Here is a 16,360-nt window from a genome sequence, read left to right as displayed (position 1 = left end):
GACGAATTTGCAGTTTTACATCAACTATTCTTGAATTTAAATCGTCGATTGTATGTTTGAAACCGTCGACGATTTTGCTTGGTTACATAACACTCGTTTCTGAATTTTGAATTGGAAAGTTGTATAAGTTAGGTTTCGAGGGGAAAATCTCGAGAGGGTTATATATACATGTTTTATGATGTAACTCAATGTCTTTTGACATGAGAGAGTGAAAAATCGATGTCGTTTGCTCCTGTGGATGTAGGCATTGTCGAACCACATAATAATTCGTTGTCGGGAATATCTTTAATCCATAAAATCTAATAACCCAAGATCATCTTGTTATTCAATTAAGAAAACTAAACGTGGAATAAATACCTAGACCCATACTAAATGCAGAATAAATACCTGGATCCATAGATGTGTATGATTTGATTGTCCAACAGTCTTTAGCAGAGAGTTTTGATCTTCCATAGTCAAATCCTCGAGTGCCTCACTTGTGTTCTTCTGTTTAGATGGGGAAAATAAAGAGCGTGAAAGCTGTATCTGATTTGACTTGGGGACCATAACCCTATTATCTTTTCTTTATATACTAGGTTAACTTTAGAAGCTCATCAATCCTAAATTAACTTAGTATCAAGTTTATACACATTGCAACGTCCATACTGAATAGATGTTAAAATAGCCTAGTAAAATAATTATTTTTAAATATGTGAGCCCACAATAGGAAATTAAAATTTCCTAACAATCTCCCACTTGGGCGACACCTAAATATCGAAAACAATTATATTACCCAAACCTTAAGTGTGCACAATATGGCTATTATCTTTATAACATTTCCTTAACTCAATCGTGTTCATCTCATATACTAGCATAGGAGCAAAGCGGCATTCGTTACACTCATATTCGTAACTAAACCCATCAATGGTCACCATACTAATATACTTAATGGCATAGATCGAGTATGGATGTGTAGCATGGTAATATGCATGCTCCTTAACCTTAACATGCATATCCCAACTGGTTCTACCTTATTCCTTATGAGATCAACTTTAATTCCTTAGTCCTTAGCTCTTCCAAAAGGAAGATAACATTCATATTCACAAATACGTAAAAAAAATGTATTCCTTTATTACTTTATTTTTGCAGAAAAAATAATCTGAAATAAGTGTCTACAAGGAAGAACATCAAAACCATATATAAACTCCCACTATACCGCAACATCGTCAAACAAGACGACACCCATACAAGCAGTGTGCTCATGAAACACCTTGGGCGGTAAACCCTTCGTGAGTGGATATGCAATCATGGAGTTTGTCTCAATATGTTCTATCAACATTTTACGACTCTGAACCCTTTCCTTAACCACTAGAAACTTGATGTCAATATTCTTTGACTTGGTGAAGCTTCTGTTGTTGTTTGAATACAACACCGTAGACTTATTGTCACAATAGATCTTAAGCGGTTTTTCAACCCTGTCCAAGATATGCAGCCTAGTGACAAAATTTCGCAACCAAATTCCTTGATTAGATGCCTCATGGCATGCTATAAATTATACTGCCATATTCGAAGGAGCTATTAGAGTTTGCTTAACACTCTTCCAGGAAATAGCACCTCCAGCCAGTAGATAGATATAGCCCAAAGTGGATCTCTTACTGTCTTGGCATCCAGCGAAATTAGAATCAAAATACCCAATTATCTCAAGTTGATCAGATTTCCTATAGGTGAGCATGTAGTCTTTTGTTCTCTGAAGATACCTCATAACCCCTTTGGCTGCCTTCCAATGATCCAAGCTTGGGTTACTCAAATATCTGCCTAAAATTCCAACTATGTACGCCAAATCCGGATGCGTACATACCTGAGCGTACATAAAACTCCCTACAACTGAAGCATAAGGGATCTTCTACATTTCCTTCTTTTCAACCTCAATCTTGGGGCATTGACTGAGACTGAACCTTTCTCCCTTAGATGTGGGTGTATCTCCTGGGTGACAGTCTTTCGCCAAATCTAGCAAGTACCCTTACGATATACCTCTTTTGTGATAACCTAAGTATACCTTGAGAGCGATCTCGATGTATTTGAATTCCTAATACAAAAAAGGTGTCCCTAAGATCTTTCATCTCAAAATTTTTGGTAAAAAATCTCTTGGTTTTGTGCAATAAGCCTATATCACTGCTCGCCAGCAATATGTCATCAACATACAAAACTAGGAATATAACCTTACTCCCACTGATCTTATGGTATACACAATCATCAACCGAATTTGCCTTAAAATCATATGAGATGATTACTTGATGAAACTTGCGATACCATTGACGGGAAGTGTAGAGACCTAGGGAAAAAAAAATCGGCGATGGTTTTCTGGAGTGAGGAGAAAATCGGCGACGGTTATGTGGAATTACCATGGGTCAGTAACAGGCTAAACGGTAAAAATAAGGCTGGTTAAAGAGAAAATCGGCGACAATTTTTGGGAGGTCTGAGAAAATCGGCAACGGTTTTCTACGCAGAGGTGATATAAAGGAAGACCTACAAGCATTTTTCAAAGGAAATCATAATTCTTCTTTCTTCTCTCTGAAAATCTACGGTTTCTCCCTTCTATTTCTTCGATTCTTGCTCCATTAAGGTTTTTTTTTACAATACGGAACCACCATGAGGTTCGTAGGACCATTCTTTGCAAAGTAGCTGAAGTGGATCATTGAGTTAGGGTTTTGGGGCACCATCTCAAAATCAGGATAAGTAGGGTATTTTAAGTTTTATTGTTAATATGGAGTATATAAGGTCTAGGGAATGATAAAATAGCATTTTATTGATATTTGAGTTGATAAACTCAAGTTTTTGAATTAGGGTTTGGGTGAGTGCTGCGGACATCGTTTGAGGTCTTTGCGGGGGTAATTTAGGAAACCAAGTAAGGTGAATTAATTATAATAGGGTTTCGCTAAGTTTGAACTAGTTAAATTCTATTATAAAATTTATATATTTAGGTATGATTTTCTGAACAGTTTAGCCTTTTGGAAAAATAATGATTTTTGATTATATATCATATATGGGAAAATTTGTGTGGCCTGAATATAACTTTCATAATTTAACTGGTTGTGAATACTGGCATGTTGTGAATACTGATTGGTGATAAATACGGACCGCTTATGAATATTGGCTGGTTGTGGATATAGTTTATTTGTGAACATAGATTGATTGCATCTACTGGCTACTTGTGATTATTGGTTGTGAATAATTTGATGTATATGAATGGGTCATTTTGTGTGGTTATTTGTGTGTATCACAATATAACATTGGCAGACCTGAGGAGTTCATATATTCTCATTATATATTGGGGTAGAGCATTGGCAAGCCTGAGTAGGTTGTTCTACTGATATACTACGGGTAGGTCATGGGGATTGGATACTGGAGAATAGTGGTGTCTATGTGAGCCACATTATTTCCTGTGTAGATGAAGGAGCCTGTGTGGGTCATGATATGTATCTTATGTGGATGTGAGTCCTGTGTGGAGGGTATCCTGTGTGGATGTGTTTGGTGGTGTGTGTATATATAGTTCTCAATGAAATGGTTTATTATGGATGTGTGTGAATTTAATTACTTAAATAATTATGGTAAAGTAAAACTCTCTGCCTAAGGGCTTCTTGAGAAAGAAGAGTGCCCTGATAATTTTCAGTTTGGTACTAGAGCAGAGGGAAGTTACTTGTATGAGCAGGTAAACTTCCCTATTCTCAGAGACTTTGCCTATATACATAACCCGAGGGCTTACTGAGTAAGGTGAGTGCCCTAACATTGGTGTTAGAGTAAAGGGAAACTACTTGTATGTAGGGGTGCACAAAAATTACCGAAAAATCAAAAATCATACCGAAATCATAAACGGTTCAGTTTTTCGATTTTCGGTTTTGGTTTCGGTTAACAAAAATAAAAAAATTTGGTTTCGGTGTCGGTTTTGGTTTTTATGTAGAATCAAATCGAAAAACCGAATAATATAATATATACACAGGGTTTTAACTTTTAAGTTTAATTTTAACTTCGGGCTTCACCCTTCCCAGTTCCCACTACCCAGTTCCCAATTCCTAGAATCCCAGTTCCCAAAGGCCAAATCCCAGTTCCCAATTTCCCCTCCTGCCTCCTCCTCTTCCTTCTTCCACAAGCCTCGCCAGTTGCCGCCTCGGTTCCTCACTTCCTCAACTTTGTTTGGCTGTTCCTCATGAGTCACGACTCACGAGTCAATGGAGTCATCTACAATCTCTCTACACTGACTCTATAGTCTACACTCTGTTCGGCTGTGCGTGCGCAGCGGCCAGCGACCAGCATGCCTCCCACCTCCGCCTCCTCCTCTTCCTTCCTCATTTTTCTTCCTCTCTTCTCAGCTCTCTATGACTCAGTTCCATCGTACGTCCATCGTCACTCTGGCCAAGACTCACTCGTCCGACTCTGCCTCCCTCTCGACTCCCGTGGTCCCATCCGGTCATCCCTAGTCTTCACTCCCAGCCGTCCCTTATCCGGCTCTGCCTCACTTTCAGAGTTCAGAGCTGAGAAAAAGGTTTTTTTTTTTTTTTTTTGTAAAAAAAAATCGGTTTAGAACCGAAAAATCGCAACTGAACCGCCGCATTTTCGATTTTCAATTGGAGCATATTTCGGTTCGGCTTCGATTTCGGTTCAAAAATCCCAAAACTGACAAATTCGGTTCGGTTTTTGGTTTCGGCCAAAATCGAACCGCACCGAATCGTGTACAGCCCTACTTGTATGGGCGGGTAATCTTCCCTATTCTTGGAAACTATCATTATAAATAATTATGTTTGGGTGAATATGGCATGTATGTGCATCCTTACCAATGTTGAATAATGAATGATTATATTTTGTATTTATATAAACTCTCTCCCACACACTATTATGATTTGTTCTTCCTTATTGAAATGTGTCTCACCCTAGAAAATGATTATATTTTCAGGTCCATCAGGTGATCGAGTTTAGAGCTCCGGACAGGGTAGTAATTTTGGTAAATTTTGGGGTGAATGTAAGAACAGTTTATGTATAGTTTATATTTTTAAATACCGTGATGTAATATAAATAGAAGGATGCAGTTGTTTTGGGGGTTTATAGATAGACTCTGGTATTCAAATTGACGTTGTATATTTATTTCCGCTGCATGATTGTGGTGTATGGTATCAGAAACAGGTGAATGAAACACGTGACCTTCAGACCCCACTTGGTGGGTTCGGGGCGTTACAAGGTGGTATCAGAGCCTTACAGTTCTGCAGACTTTAAGAAATGATTAATATCATAGTATAGGTTCGAGTTAGGATAAGGATAAGATTGGGTAGGGTAGGTGGAATAGTGGTCTAGAAACTTGGAGGCGGAGATCCTTTGATGGTCTTCTGTATTTTTCTAGGGATGACAATTTCTGGAAAACTACAGTAAATCCATTAATGGTTTCGTGTCTGAGTTGAGAGACTAGAACTTGGGTACTTAAGTCGAAATGTTAGGTCGGTTAAGTATTTTTGTCGCGTTGGTGTTACGGTTTTGTGGCAAGACAATATGAACAAATCGTAGATTATAACTTCTATGCTAAAGTAGTTTTTCATTTTAAATTTGTTTCAGTTATGATAAATGAAGAGATTCTAAACTTGTTTCTATCCTATCTTCAGGATGGATCCCAAGGGGAAGGATGTTGACATCGGAGGAGATAAACACGTGGATACCTCCAATGAGGATGACGTTGATATCACGGTGGTGCTACGTAGCATAGCACATCAGGCTACAAAGGAAGCTCGGAGAGAGTAGGGTCAGCCACTAGCAGATGGGGGCTGCACTTTTCAGCAGTTCATCCAGACAAGTTCGCTGGCTTTTGAAGGAGGTGCAGACCCGATCGTAGCTAAGGACTAGATTCAGGAGATGGAAGAGCTTCTAATTGTTCTGTACTGTACTGATGAGCAAAAGGTACAATATACCACCTTTAAACTAGTTGGGGAGGCCAATAGGAGGTGGAGGTATGCAAAGCTGGTAGAAGAGTAGCGTCTAGGGTATACATCTATTACCTAAAGCCGTTTCAGGGAGGTATTCTTCGGCAGATACTTCCCAATTGCCACCCAAGAGGCGAAAGCAAAGGAGTTTCTAAATTTGACCCTGGGGTCCATGACTGTGCAACAGTATGTGGCCAAGTTTGTGGAGTTATCTCATTTCGATCCACACATGGTCTTGGATGAGCTGCTGAAAGCCCAGATGTTTGAGAGAGGACTGAGGCGGGGGATACACGCTCAGGTGGTGTCATTGTTGAGTCAGAGTTTCTCTAAACCGGTGGACAGGGCCATGGTAGTTGAGGTCAGTATACGGGAAAGTGAGGCAGAAGTGAAACAAAAGAAGAGATCCATACCTTCTAGCTCACATATTGATGTCCGCAGGATTCCTGGAGGGAAGATCGAGATGCTGGGGGTCAAAGGTTGGATAGGGTTGATCGAGATTACCGAGAGAATTCATTCCGCCCCCTTTATGCCAGATGTAATGGGAGGCATTGGGGGGAATGTCGAGGTGGAAATACCGTGTGTTATGGGTGTGGCAGACATGGCCACATAACTCATGATTGTCATGCTCCACCGAGCAATGCACCCACTTCTTATCAGAATAGCAGGAACAACCTGGTACCTCATGGCGACGGTGCCCTAGCGCGTGTTTATATGCTTGGTACGATTGAAGGGGACAATGCTAGAGGCACAGATAATATATTTATGATTGATTTTTAGTGATTTGATGGTTTATATGTTAGAATAAATTGAACTGTGTAAATGTGGTTAATTAGCTTTTAAGTTGTGAAAATAATGGATTCACGAATTTTGAGGATGAAATTTTAAAAGGAGGGGAGAATGTAAAGACCCGGGAAAAAAAACCGGCGATGGTTTTCTGGAGTGAGGAGAAAACCTACTACGGTTATGTGGAATTACCGTGGGTCAGTAACAAGTTAAATGGTAAAAATAGGGCCGGTTAAAGAGAAAATTGGTGACGGTTTTCTAGAGGTCTGAGAAAATCGTCGATGATTTTTTGCATAGAGGTGATATAAAGGAAGACTTGCGAGCATTTTTCAAAGGAAAACATAATTCTTCTTATTCTCTCTGAAAACCTACAATTTCTCCCTTTTATTTCTTCGAAAATTAAGGTTTGTTTTGATGATCCGAAACCACCATGAGGTTCTTAGGATCATTCTATACAAAGTAACCGGAGTGGATCGTTAAGTTAGGATTTTGGGGCACCATCCCAAAACCAAGGTAAGTAGGGTTTTTTAAGTTTTATTGTTAATATGGAGTATATGGGGCCTAGAGAATGATAAAATAGCATTTTATTGAGTTTTGAGTTGATAAACTTGGGTTTTTGAGTTAGGGTTCGGGTGAGTGTTGCAGACATCATTTGGGGTCCTTTCGGGCGTAATATAGGAAACCAGGTAAGGGGAATTAATTATAATAGATTTTTACTAATTTTGAACCGGTTAAATTCAATTATAAAATTTATATATTTAGGTATGATTTTCTGAACAGTTTAGCCTTTTGGAAAAATAATGATTTTTGATTATATATCATATATGGGAAAATTTGTGTGGCATGAATATAACTTTCATAATTTAACTGGTTGTGAATACTGATTGGTGATAAATACGAACTACTTGTGAATACTGGCTGGTTGTGGATATAGTTTATTTGTGAACATAGATTGATTGCATCTACTAGCTACTTGTGATTACTGGTTGTGAATAATTTGATGTATATGAATGGGTCATTTTGTGTGGTTATTTGTGTGTATCACAATATAACATTGGCAGGCCTGAGGAGTTCGTTATATTGCCTAGATATAATCATGATATAAGTTGGCAGGCTCAGGAGTTCGTATATTGTCATTATATATTGGAGTAGAGCATTGGTAGGCCTGAGGAGGTCGTTCTACTGATATATTATGGGTAGGTCATGGGGATTGGATACTGGAGAATAGTGGTGTCTGTGTGAGCCATGTTATTTCCTGTGTGGATGAAGGTGCCTGTGTGGGTCATGATATGTATCCTATGTGGACAGTATCTTGTGTGGATGTGAGTCTTGTGCAGATGGTATTTCTTGTGTGGACATTATTTCCTGTGTGGATGTGAGTCTTGTGTGGATGGTATCCTGTGTGGATGTGTGTGGTGGTGTGTGTGTATATGGTTCTTAGCGAAATGCTTTATTATGGGTGTGTGTGAATTTAATTACAAAAATAATTATGGTAAAGTAAAACTCTTTGCCCGAGGGCTTGTTGAGAAAGGCAAGTGCCCTGGTAATTTTCATTCTGGTACTGAAGCAAAGGGAAGTTACTTGTATGGGCGAGTAAACTTCCCTATTCTCGGAGACTTTGCCTATATACATAACCCGAGGGTTTACTGAGTAAGGTGAGTGCCCTAGCATTGGTGTTAGAGTAGAGGGAAGCTACTTGTATGGGTGGATAATCTTCCCTACTCTCGAGAACTATCATTATAAATAATTATGTTTGGGTGAATATGACATGCATGTGCCTCCTTACTAATGTTGAATAATGAATGATTATATTTTGTATTTATATAAACTCTCTGCCACACACTATTATGATTTGTTTTTCCTCATTAAGATATGTCTCACCCTAGCAAATGATTACATTTTCAGGTCCATCAAGTGATCGAGCTTAGAGCTCCGGGCAGGGTAGTAACTTTGGTAAATTTTGGGCTGAATGTAAAAACAGTTAATGTATAGTTTATGGTTTTAAATACTGGATGTAATATAAACAAATGGATGTAGTTGTTTTCAGGGTTTATAGATAGACTCTGGAATTTAAATTGAGGTTGTATATTTATTTCCACTGCATGATTATGGTGTATAGTATAAGAAACAGGTGAATGAAACACGTAAACTTTGGGTCCCACTTGGTGGGTTTGGGGCGTTATAGGAAGCTTGCTTGAGCCCATAGATGGATTTCTTTAATTTGCAGACTATATTTTCTAGATTTCCAGAAGTTAAATTTTCCATCTGCACCATATAAATCGTTTCATAAATGTCACTGTTGAGAAATACTGTCTTTACATCCATCTGATGAAGCTCCAAGTCCAAATGAGCCACCAATGCCATTATAATCCTGAAAGAGTCTTTCTATGAAACCGGAGAGAAAGTCTCTTTATAATTATTGTCATCCTTCTAAGTGAATCCCTTAGCAACTAGACGTGCCTTATATCTCTCAATATTGCCCTTGAATCCCTCTTGGTCTTAAATATCCATTTGCAACCAATGGGCTTCACACCTTCGGGTAATTTGACGAGATCCCAAACGTTATTTTCTTTCATGGAATTCATCTCATCATTCATGGCATCAATCCACTTATGAGAATTAGAACTTTGTTTGACTTGATAGAAGTTGATTGGATCATCTTCCACCACACCTATGTCAAACTCATGTTCTTAGAGAAAGACAATATAATCATCTGAAATCGCACTTCTCCTTTCTCTAGTGTATCTCCTTAATGGCATCACTTCTTGAGGTTGTTGAGTTTGCTCTTCTAGAGCAATATCCTAATTTTGTGTAGGGAATACAATAATATTGTCTTGTATTGTTTCTTGAACAGGTTCAATAGAAATATTAGGAAGAGAAATAAATTCCTCCTCAAAGATAATATCCCTAACCTTATCTCCCCCTGCAAACTCAACTTTCTCAAGAAACCTGGCATTTCCCGTCTCAAAGAAGGTCCTTGTTAAGGAATCATAAAATTTATAACCCCTTGACCTTTCAGCGTATCCAACCAAGTAGCAGCTAATTGTCCTTAGGACTAGTTTCTTTTCATTAGGCCTATAAGGCCTAGCCTCAGCTAGACAACCCCAAATGTGTAAATGCGTAATACTTGGCTTTTTGCAAGTACAAAGTTCATAAGGAGTTTTAGCTACTGCCTTACTTGGCACCCTATTCAATATATATGCTGCAGCCTTTAGTGCTTCTGTTAATTCAGGTGTAATCCCAAGAGGGGGTGAATTGGGTATTTTCAAAATCTTAAATATTACTTACCACTTAATCCCTATTTCTATATTTAACAAATCAATTGCAAGGATTTAAAACTGATTTAAATTATTATATCAATGAATCCTTTTCACCCAATTAATTATTAAGTGTGTGTGGGATTATTCAACATACACATGCAAGATAAATATTGAAATGCGTTACGAAAAATAAAATGAGTAAAGGAAGAGAGAAGGCAAATACAATTTTTATGAGATTCGTCCAACCCGGTCTACGTCCTCGCCTTGAGCAACTCATTCAAGGATTCCACTAAATCCCTGATCCTTTAACCGGGACAAAGCTTCCCTTACATCCGCTTCTTACAAAAGGCACAACTTCCTCCTCACTCGATTCACAACCCGAACCATGATTACAATATATAATGTCAAATCTGTAAAACAACTCAAGATTCGCTTCTAATAAAGCTAGCAAGTACAATTGAAACCTAACACATATCCCTATGATGAAACTTGAAGCTTAGTTTGTATATAATGATATAATCGTTAGATGAATGATATGCTTAAACACACAATTTCCCTTTTTATCAAATATCCCAAGTAATGATCTAAGTAAAAGCTTTGGAGAAATTAGGGTTCTAGTTCAACTTGCTAAATGCACAAATATCAAATGTGAACTTATCAAAGGATTTCTCTTGAATATTATAAGGATCAAAATCAATAAGCTTTCTTCCAAATATTCAACCACAATATGATCTTTGTAATATGCAAATATATAAATATATAATATCATTTCCAAATATCAAAACCTAATATAATATTTTTTAGAAAATATCCCTGAATAATATATATAGTTATAAATACTAAGGATACTCAATCAAGTAGTTTTCTAATATCGAAAATATCAAGTCTATAAATGAAATCACTTGAATCAAAAATATTTAACATATGGCTAAAGCTTTTCTCAAGTATTGATCTTATCAAAACGATTTAAATATATGCACACTCAAGATCAACCTCTCAACAAATATTCAATAATGGATTTTGAGATGAAAAACTCTTTGAAAAATAAATATCAAACAAATAGACCAGCTTAGATGAAAAAACTCTATGAGAATAACTATTAACAAGCAAATCAATTTACCAAACCTCAGTACCAAGTTGATTGCACACCAATCACAAGAAAGTATTTTGAAGATCAACGTAGCTTTAGCTCAGATTTGAAGTATAAGATTTGAAATCCCAATCAAGAACTCAGCAGTGTATTCTCCCAAGTTGTGCTAAACGTACAATATACTCAATTGTATGCCAAAGGTTCGTTCTCCTCTTTTTCTCCTCGGGCACTAGGGTTTAGATGTTGATTATATAGGTAACCTTGCCCTTAGAATGAATCTTAACTGTTAGATTAAAAAATAATTCGCAAGTTCTCTCATTAAAAATTAAATTTTTAAACTTTTCCGCAGGTTCAGACGACCGAGGTTTAAGGCTCACATAACTGAAATTCCTTAGAACTTCGAAAAAATTAACCTCAACATAAGGTCAGACGACTGAGGTTAGGGTTCAGTCTTCTAAAGTGTCGGGTTTAGACGACTAAAGTCTGAGTTCAGTCTTCTAATGTGCTTCTGCCAGGTTCTGTGTTTCACCATTAATTTTTCAGATGACTGAACTTAATCTTTGGTCTTCTGAAGAAATTCTTCAGACGACTGAGCTTAACTTCGGTCTTCTAAAGTTAAATCTTCAGATTATTGAACGTGGAGTTCGGTCTTTAGAACTGTTCATTTCCTGGATTTTTATTTTTTTAGTTTCAAAAATCTGCTTTGCTCTCTTTCTTCGCTTTTTTATAAAATATTTTCCGGGGTTTCAAAAATATTTCTAAGTCCATAAATATCCTCTAATGATGTTCATGAGATGCATGAGTCCTAAGGTCAGTTTAGGGTATATTTTGAGCCTCAAATTAAATCATATGAAATATGTGAACACATTAGTTCTAAATACCCATTCCCATGACGATCTTAAACTTGCCGCTTGCATCTTCATTCTTCAACTCTTTTAGTTCCATGGATTGTGCCAAGATGTATATTCTTTAATCTTCATGGCTTCCATGACTTGTTATCCTTTCGTACATGCTAAATATTATTCATGTTCATAATTTCAGTGCACGGATCAAATACCAAGTGATTTGTCATTATCAAAATAGGATTGGACTTGTAGAGTCAATAATCTTCCCCTCTTTGATGATGACAAATACACGAACAAAAATATATAATAAGTATGCCTAGAAAGACTCCCCCTCAAATAATGCACAAACAAATATGCACCAATATGAAATATGCTCACACACACAACATACTTTTTTGCTATAAACTGATATTCTTCTCCCCTTTTGCTATAAACTAATATTCTTCTCCTCCTTTTGACATCAACAAAAAGGTGTATAATAATAAAATATGAGTGGACATAACCTTATGTTCTTCTCCCCTTTTAAATTCAAAGTTTTAAACTTGTTCAACCATTAGATTTTAAAAATTGTATTGTGACATGTGTCTCTGTGTGTGACTTCAATTTACTTCTCCCCCTTGCTAATGCAAAAAGTTGTGTTGTTGAGTGTAAATTGCAATGTGAACATACACAATGTGACAAATTTTAAGTTTATGTGATGATTAACATGTGTAAGTCAATAAACGTTTATCATGATGTGAACAAATGTGATACCAAATGATAACAAATGACCCGAATATGAAATTTTTAGTCAATTGTGAATATTAATTGACGTTGCTCCCCATGAATTATGCCATCTAATATAATTTTAGGCAACCTCTCAACTATGCATCGGGCCTAATTCAGGCCTAATTTGGATAAACATATCTTCCGCAAGTGGTCTCGTGAATATGTCTACCCATTGTTCATTTGTGCATACAAACTCAAGTGTCACATCTCCTTTTTGCACATGATTACGAAGAAAGTGATGTCTTATTTCTATATGTTTAGTTCGTGAATTTAATATGAGATTCTTTGAGATATTTATTACACTCGTATTGTCGCATCTTATAGGAATTGTGTCACAGCTTAATCCAAAATCAGTCATTTGTTGCCTCATGTATAGAGTTTGAGCACAACAACTTCTTGCCACTACGTATTCTACCTCAACTGTGGAAAAAGCTACTGAATTCTGCTTCTTGAAAAACCAAGAGACTAACAAATGTTCTAAGAAATGACACGTACCACTCGTGCTCTTCCTGTAACAACCTGCTCAAGTACATTTATATAATAAAACATAATTAATAACAAAGTCAACCCGACCTCGAGAGTAGCGGGCACACCTATCATACACAGCGAAACCTAGGCAGCAGTAAATGTAAATCACATTCATCAACCATAAATTACATAATACCAGAGTCTACTACATCTCCAAAATACTATGTTTATATACAAACTCCCAAAACATCAAAATAAACCTAGGATCTTACAACAAAATTCTTTTGATCCTAGATCAACACTTACCCTTCTAGCAGGGAAGCTCAACTCACTCAACGGCGGCCTTGACCCGTCGGTCACACGGGGTTTCCTGAAAATCATTTTATATTTTGGGGGTGAGACACTTTTCGGTAAGGGAAAATAAACTAAATACAGCTATGTGGCAAACATAAATACTTAATGATAATATAGATATACAGTACAATCTTCATACCAGAAAACATTCATCATTTAATAACTACAAAAACGTATACTTTCATATTTCTAATAAATCATACTAATCATAACTTTCTGGTATAGCTAATAATACTGAAAACATATCCAAGATGAATAGCCAGCTGATGTCATGTATTACCCCCCATGACAGGTTGTGCAGCCTAAAGGCGGGACCCGATAATGGCTGACTGACCACTGCTGAGTCAAAAATATTTGTAAGTACAATGGGCCTGCCACACCTTGGTCCGGACTGCCAGGTGGACATCTACAACTCTATATGGAAAGCCATATCGACTATCCATCTCCCACCCCCTTGTGGGGTGGTTAGAACCAATGTGAACATAGATATCTGATCTATAAGCTATGGTACTGTGCTCCTAAAATTGAACTAAACTAACATTCGGGTTCTAATAACATATATTACATGATAATATAGCGTTTAACATAAATTATTGATAGCATTTTCTATAGTTTTATAAATACGGCCTCGCGCCGAACATTTCATAACGGCCTCGCTTCAGCAATCAATCACGGCCTTGGGCCGAATATCTCTTACATATCATTCTGAATAAATACGTCATTTATCATGTACTTCAAAATCATAACGTACTATATCATTTCATAATTCCTGAAAACATGTTTATTCGTAAAATTACCATATCATAGTACTTTTTCATGAAAATAATATCCATGCCACACAAAACTGAGTAAATTCGTATTTTTCATTCTAAAATCGCATTTTCTGTATAACAACAGTATTTTTCCAAATATGCATTTTTACCATAATATACCAATACAATACATGTTTTCCTGAAAATTAATTTGCTGATAAATAATAACAAATTGTATAGAAAATAACTACTTTAGTTTATTCCCTTACCTGACACTGGAAAGAAACCCCCTTAAATTCCCGCTCGTGCACTCACAGGGTTCCCCGTTCAACTCCTTGAAACCAATAACTCCCATAACTAAACCTCAGTATTTATTCGAGTACATCATTTCCTTCAATTGTGGAAAGACCAAATTTTGAATAAAAAACTTTACCTCAATTCAGGGATGAATTTCTACTAGCTTCCACCAATGATCCGCTCCAGTAGATTTGGAGAGAACTTTCCTAGGAGCATCGTGGTGGCCTCAGATAATCGATCCGGTGAATAACGGGGTCGAAATCGAAGAGAGAGGAGAGAGAAACCATAGGGAGAGAGAGAAAGAGAGAGAGAGAGATTTTTGATTTTTTTTTCGCGTTAAAAATATGAGTTTTTTTGCTATTTATAGGGCCAGATTTGTCGAAGAGATACGTCACCTTATCGATGAGTCTTGTAGAAAGTTCGTCGACGAACCTGCACCCTCGTCGACGAATTTCAGACTTTCAAAAATCCACTCTCGGTATCTTCTCATCAACGAAACTTGGCTTCGTCGACGAGACCCTCTTGTACCCTGGTTGATGAATCCCCTATGTTCGTCAACGAGGACTTGATAAATTTTCTTGGGTCATTGCATCCCAAAGTGCAACAAAACGTTTGTCGACAAAGTCGACTGCCTCCTTCTGCTACTATTTCCATTTCCATTCCTCTCTATTTAAATTACATTATTATTATTTAGGTCATTACATTCTCCCCTCCTTATAAAATTTCGTCCACAAAATTTACTATTCATATAATTTATCATCCCTTAAAAGAAAAATGGTCTACTTATTTTATTACTTACCCTCATTTATGGCGTAGGAATACCGTGGTTACATTTCAAGTCCTGGAAGATTACATATACCAAAAGAAAATTCCTCCAAAACCAAAATACCACTTACTAACTAAAGCATTACATGTGCCTGCAAAAGAAATACTACATATTTACTTACATTTTCCAATTACATCTGAACTTCTTGGAACAATTGTGGGTACTTCCGTCTGATCTGTTCCTTGAGCTCCCAAGAAGCCTCTTCTATTGCATGATTCCTCCATAGAACTTTTACAATAGGAATCTTCTTATTACGTAGTTCCTATTCCTTTCTATCCAGAATATGCACTGGTACCTCCTCATATACTAGCGAATCACTGAGCTCTAACTTGCCATAACTGATATTATAGGAAGGATTTGGGATGTATTTCCTCAACATAGATACGTGGAATACGTCGTGCATCCTAGATAGTGTAGGTGGCAAAGATAGCCTGTAGGCAACTGGTCCCACTTTCTCTAAAATCTCAAATGGACCGATGAACCTAGGGCTAAGTTTACCCTTCCTACCAAACCTAATAACCCTTTTTAATGGAGCTATCTTAAAAAATACATGATCACCCACATCGAACTCCAAATTCGTACTGTGATTGTTAGCATGACTTTTCTGTCGGCTCTGAGCTGCACTATTTCTATCCCTGATGAGCCGAACTTTATCGTATGCCTGCTGTACCAGCTCTGGCCCCACAACTCACCACTCACCCATCTCGTCCCAATACAAAGAAGATTGACATCTCCTACTGTACAGTGCCTCAAATGGTACCATACCAATGCTAGCCTAAAAACTGTTATTATACGCGAATTCCACCAGCGGCATGAACTGAGTCCAACTACGCCCAAAATCTAATACACACGCTTGGAGCATATCTTCTAGTATTTGTATCGTCCTCTCTGTCTGCCCGTCTGACTGAGGATCGAATGTCATGCTAAATGATACCTGAGACCCTAGAGCTTCCTGCAAGCTTCTCCAGAATAGTGATG

The sequence above is a fragment of the Malania oleifera genome, chromosome 5 (genome assembly GCF_029873635.1).
Source record: "Malania oleifera isolate guangnan ecotype guangnan chromosome 5, ASM2987363v1, whole genome shotgun sequence".
NCBI lineage: Eukaryota > Viridiplantae > Streptophyta > Magnoliopsida > Santalales > Ximeniaceae > Malania > Malania oleifera.
The sequence above is the reverse complement of the archived record's forward strand: the minus strand, read 5'-3'. Positions refer to the sequence as shown.